The sequence below is a fragment of the Coregonus clupeaformis genome, unplaced genomic scaffold (assembly GCF_020615455.1).
Source record: "Coregonus clupeaformis isolate EN_2021a unplaced genomic scaffold, ASM2061545v1 scaf0958, whole genome shotgun sequence".
In the NCBI taxonomy this organism is placed as follows: domain Eukaryota; kingdom Metazoa; phylum Chordata; class Actinopteri; order Salmoniformes; family Salmonidae; genus Coregonus; species Coregonus clupeaformis.
This window is the reverse complement of record NW_025534412.1, coordinates 98,543-104,788: the sequence shown is the minus strand read 5'-3', so window position 1 is coordinate 104,788 and position 6,246 is coordinate 98,543. Positions and strand designations below refer to the sequence as shown.

General features: G+C 38.3%; 1 long non-coding RNA gene across 1 annotated transcript; it reads left to right on the top strand.

Annotated features, from left to right (window-relative positions):
* The first annotated feature begins 1,910 nt into the window (after positions 1-1,910).
* Positions 1,911-2,832, top strand: LOC123486023. The gene is made up of 2 exons (XR_006659225.1): positions 1,911-2,309; positions 2,718-2,832. It is a non-coding gene; the product is annotated as an uncharacterized LOC123486023 (long non-coding RNA).
* Positions 2,833-6,246: the final 3,414 nt, after the last annotated feature.

Sequence of the window (6,246 nt, the reverse complement as noted above, 5' to 3'; positions counted from 1 at the left end):
TCTAGACTAACCCAGGCCTGTAATACAGGGTGTATCCAGACTAACCCAGGCCTGTAATACAGGGTGTATCCAGACTAACCCAGGCCTGTAATACAGGGTGTATCCAGACTAACCCAGGCCTGTAATACAGGGTGTATCTAGACTAACCCAGGCCTGTAATACAGGGTGTATCCAGACTAACCCAGGCCTGTAATACAGGGTGTATCCAGACTAACCCAGGCGTGTAATACAGGGTGTATCCAGACTAACCCAGGCCTGTAATACAGGGTGTATCTAGACTAACCCAGGCCTGTAATACAGGGTGTTTCCAGACTAACCCAGGCCTGTAATACAGGGTGTATCCAGACTAACCCAGGCGTGTAATACAGGGTGTATCCAGACTAACCCAGGCCTGTAATACAGGGTGTATCTAGACTAACCCAGGCCTGTAATACAGGGTGTATCCAGACTAACCCAGGCCTGTAATACAGGGTGTATCCAGACTAACCCAGGCCTGTAATACAGGGTGTATCCAGACTAACCCAGGCCTGTAATACAGGGTGTATCCAGACCAACCCAGGCCTGTAATACAGGGTGTATCCAGACCAACCCAGGCCTGTAATACAGGGTGTATCCAGACTAACCCTGTAATACAGGGTGTATCCAGACTAACCCAGGCCTGTAATACAGGGTGTATCCAGACTAACCCAGGCCTGTAATACAGGGTGTATCCAGACTAACCCAGGCTCTGTGGCCAAATCATGCTATTTTGAATGATTTTATTTAGTGCTGTAAAGAGAGGAGTAGGGTAATTAGGCTATATAATTTTGCCAATTTTATTCAATTTACTTAGAGAAACCTTAGCTTCCCCAAGCCTTATGGACGTGTCACCTTTCAGCCTATGTCAATCTACTATCCCCCATAGTAGAAAAGTTTACCTATTCTATTGGTCAGCTTGTTGAGATAGAAATAGCCTGTTCCAATCAGACTCTGGGACAGTGGTGGGAGGATAGATTCCTAATTCATACAACCAATAGGCCTAGGCTACATAAATAAAATAAAAACTTTAAAAAGCAATGAGTCTGATGCAACCGATCAGAACGTTTAGCTTAAAATGTTGATAAACTATTAGGCTATTTCTTCACATTATAAGCGCAGCAATGTACACAAGGCAGCAGGCTATGCGTGAATGTGCATTTGGCTACCAGACATTGAAAGAAAGTTGAAAACCAATAGAACATGAGAGAAATATGCTACTGGCTTCAAATGGCACATAGAAGTATTTTAGAAAATAATTCCGTCCGCAGATATGGTGGGATTTTGCCTGGGCTACTTTGAAGCAAGGTAAAACATGCCTCATAATATGTAGTAAAACATTTAGGTTTAAAAACAATTAAGTAGTTATATGTTTTCAAAAATGCATTCTGCCTCCAGCTCGTTGAAAAAGTGGTGTGTGACGCGCTAATGAAGCATGTCTATTCATTTGAATGGCGAATGGTACGCTGGCTTCAATTACCGGTTGAGAAATAAAATAGTAACTGTTTTTAATGGTGGCCCCCTGAACAAACGATCGCATTTAGAAATGTTGCGCAATGATTGGGTTTATAAAAAGTGCTGTCTGACAGATTTTCAGCTCAAAAGCTCTGTATCTGTATGTTGTGCGTATGATAAATAAGACACATACCAAATACACACACGCGCCAGTTTAATTGCACTAAATTATGCAAATTAACCCACAGACCGATAAGCATGACTGGCCAAATGTATTTCAATCAACTTGCATTACCATCAATGAATGGGTGATTCTTTAACTATGGTACTTTTCTTGTCCCTGGATGAAATAATAAAAACTAAAAAATATTTCTTCTTTTTTGTTTTTGTCATACTTATTCCACCCTAAGGGGAACTTATAAAAAATTTATCATGGCTCAATCATTCTTTTTATTATATAATATGAGGCCTTTTATGCATGGTTTTTACTGTTTTCCCTCTGTCCCTAAGCCAGACTTTGTATCTTCAACCTCGCTTAATTCTAAATTAAATATTTAAATAATGTAGATTTCAAGTACAAATGATAAAATACCATTTATTTCAATTCTACATATTATATATTGTGATACATATTCACATTTTCCTATATTTTTCATAAATAGAACCCTTGTCCCTTGGGGTCACTGTCATTTCCACCACACTGTACAAAATAGAATCCTGGGATCAGTGTTTTAGGTTTGTATATTTAGTAACCATAGCAACAGAAACTCCACAGTGGAACACATGGCTGGATGAAATGGTGTCCTCTACAGGGGGTAATGAAAAGAAGAAAAATCAAGGTAAATATGAGTAAAACTGAGAGTATGTTTATTGGTCGTCATTTCCAAACAGCTCATATTTCACATGGACGTAAAAATAACTGGATACATTCAATTTAATAATGTGTAATTTGTGTATATTTAATGCTAACTCTAAAACTAATATTAGCAGGCTAACATAGCATGAGATTTTAGAGGGAAAGTGGGGAAATGTAATTTCCACCACAGTCATTTCCACCACGGTGTTCATTGTGGTGGTAAAGACAGGTTGTGGTGGAAATGACATTGTTCGTGCTAAACAGCAAATAATTTGGGCTATAATACTGATACTAAATTCAAAAACAGTTTTAACAATATTACAATATTGTTGGTAAATAAGAGAACAATAGATAAGTAGGTTTGACATGATGTCTTGGCTCTTTCTTTAAGATGGCAAGCAATACCACAGCACAGAGGTCAAGATCATACAGAGAAAGAATAAAATCAGATCCACTTAAATATGCAGAGTCCCTCAAGAAGGACAGAGAAAGATACCTGAAGAAAAGCAACAAGGTGTTGTTAAATCTGTGACAGAAATGCCGAAAAGAGAACAACGAAAAATGAGAAGACAGTGGCGAATTTCTCAATCGAAACAGACGTAGGAAATGGAAAATGGTCTCAGCAGTGAATAGTTTCATGGCACATACAACACCACCACCATCACCAGACAACATGAGTGTTAATGCAGAAGACATCCCTGAAACACCTCAGCTGTGTGAGCCTACACCAGAGAGAACTCCACAGAGGAAAAGAGGGAGAAAAAAAGGTTGCGAAGGCAAAAGCAAAGGTGTACAGAGATCTTAATGACATTAAACAAAAGCTTGAGGATGCCCTCAGAAAAGTTGAAAAATACAAAAAAATAAGTAATCGACTGAAGAAGAACCTGGGGATCCTAGAGTCACCTAAAATGAAAACAAAGCAACAGATGCAGCAAGAAAGCAAGCAATTAAAGAAGACACTCCTATTCCATAACACCATTATGTCAGAAATAAGAAAAAAGTATCAGAATGTTGACAATCGTAAAGCTCGGCAACTGATCTCCAAACTTGTGGCTGGCAAGATCTTAAAAAAATACCGCCTGGTCACCATGGCCAAGAAGGAGTTTGGATTCTCTACAAAACTAATCAGGACAAACATGACAAGGGCCGACAAACTCAAATACACCCGCAAAACACAACGAAACAGAGTCAGCCAAGAAGTGAAGGAAAAGATAACAAAGTTTTTAGAATGCGACGATAACAGTAGGGCCACTACTGGAAAGAAAGAGACAATTACAAAGATGAAAAATAAAATGCAAAAGCGCTTCCTGGTGGATTCTATGCAGACACTGCACCTGAAGTTTAGACACGAGAATCCCGAAGTCAGACTCTCCTATGCAGAGTTTTGCAAAAAGCGACCCTTTTGGATTGTTAAACCAACGATCAAAGACAGAGACACATGTCTGTGTAAGCTACACTCAAATATACAGTTCATGGCAAACAAACTGTTCTTTCACAAAGTCCTAACTCAGTTGCCGGTGGGGAAGGAAACTGCTCAGGGATTTCACCATGAGGCCAATGGTGATTTTAAAAGAGTTAAAGAGTTTAATGGTTGTGATATGAGAAAACTGAGGATGGATCAACAACATTGAAGTTACTCAATACTAACATAAATTACAGAGTGAAAAGAAGGAAGCCTGTAAAAAAAGTCAACATACTGGGAGCACAGAACATGGAGACTGCATTGGGATCACCAAGTTCAAGCACACTTACCAGCACATCTCAACCCATCATAGACCTGCATGAGGGACTGATTGGAAGTTGGTGTGTGGTACGGTATGATGGGGATCCTTACCCTGGCATTATACAGGATGTGGACCCTGAGGGTTGTGCTCTGGTGAGAACCATGAGTCATATTGGCAAAAACAAGTTCTTCTGGCCTATGAGAGACGATGTTATTTGGTACTGGCCAGAAGATGTGATCAGGCTGGTCCCAGAGCCTCAACCAGTAACAAAGAGGCATGTGATGGTGGAGCCAACAGTTTGGAAAGAAATATGCTCTGTTCTTGACCATGAAACATAACTGAACCTCTGGCCCATATGCAAGTTTGACAGATACAGTATTTAGCAAATACAATGTCTATTTAGTCAGATTCAACTTGTTATTCCACATGATTACGTTTGACAGTACATGGATTTACGATATAACACACATGACAGTAATGTTTAAGTACAGAGTGTTTGCTCTGGTTCAGCATAGGCATATAAGTTTTCAATTTCAAAATATATTGCCTATTTTATCTGTTATTCAACTGGTTATATTAAGGTTATGTTAAGGTAATGATGACATAAAGGGTTTGCTCTAGTTTGTACTAGTTTGCTCTAGTTCAGCATGTAGAAAACAGTGAAGAAATGATTTGCTGATTTTTTAACACAAATTCATGTTTTTTCATTTTTTGGATTGTTTTTAATTTAAAAATATTGGTGATATGTTTTTGTTCACAAATGCTGTTGCTTATTGATTTGCTCTGGTTCACCACATAGAGCAGTAGAAAAATTGTTTTTAATTGGAAGTTGCCTATCTGTCATTTCCGCCACACACTGTCTCTTCCGCCACGCCATGTCATTTCCACCACAACACATATTTTAAAGTAAAACATATAAAAACATACAATCAAACCAACTATATTCAGTGGTGTTGATAATTGTGCAGTTAGGGCTAAGATTTGTGTATACACTTTGAGAAATATATGTTTTTGAGCTATGATAAGAAAATGAAATGTTCCATTGACCTAGTTTTAGGTGTTTTTTAGTGTAAACATTGTAAAATCTTTACAGTTACATTTCTGAAAAAAATAATAAATTACAAATTTGAACAGATATGTGTGCGTTATTTAATCAAATATATTTATAACAGAAGATATTTCATTATTTTCTCTTAAAAATACATGTTTTGTTATGTGATGGAAATGACCGTTTTCTTGGACTGTCAGATAAAAATGGCAAAAAATATATATTAGTAAATACAAATCATCACAGCCAACTTCAGGGAAGGTTTCCAGACAGATTGAGAAACCAACTGATACTAAAAAATTGTTTGTAGAAATGTTTTTATTTTCTGAAACTGTCTAGCTCAAAGAGTACCATAGTTGAAGAATTACCCGAATACAGTGCCTTGCAAAAGTATTCATCCCCCTTGGCGTTTTTCCTATTTTGTTGCATTACAACCTGTAATTTAAATTGATTTTTATTTGGATTTCATGTAATACAGAAAATAGTCCAAATTGGTGAAGTGAAATGAAAAAAATAACTTGTTTTAATTAATAACGAAAAAGTGGTGCGTGCATATGTATTCACCCCCTTTGCTATGAAGCCCCTAAATTAGATCTGGTGCAACCAATTACCTTCAGAAGTCACATAATGAGTTAAATAAAGTCCACCTGTGTGCAATCTAAGTGTCACATGATCTCAGTATATATATACACCTGTTCTGAAAGGCCCCAGAGTCTGCAACACCACTAAGCAAGGGGCACCATCAAGCAAGCGGCACCATGAAGACCAAGGAGCTCTCCAAACAGGTCAGGGAGAAAGTTGTGGAGAAGTACAGATTATAAAAAAATATCAGAAACATCCCACGGAGTACCATTAAATCCATTATTAAAACATGGAAAGAATATGGCACCACAACAAACCTGCCAAGAGAGGGCCGCCCACCAAAACTCACAGACCAGGCAAGGGGGGCATTAATCAGAGAGGCAACAAAGAGACCAAAGATAACCCTGAAGGAGCTGCAAAGCTCCACAGCGGAGATTGAAGTATCTTTCCATAGGACCACTTAAAGCCGTACACTCCACAGAGCTGGGCTTTACGGAAGAGTGGCCAGAAAAAAGCCATTGCTTAAAGAAAAAAATAAGCAAACACGTTTGGTGTTCGCCAAAAGG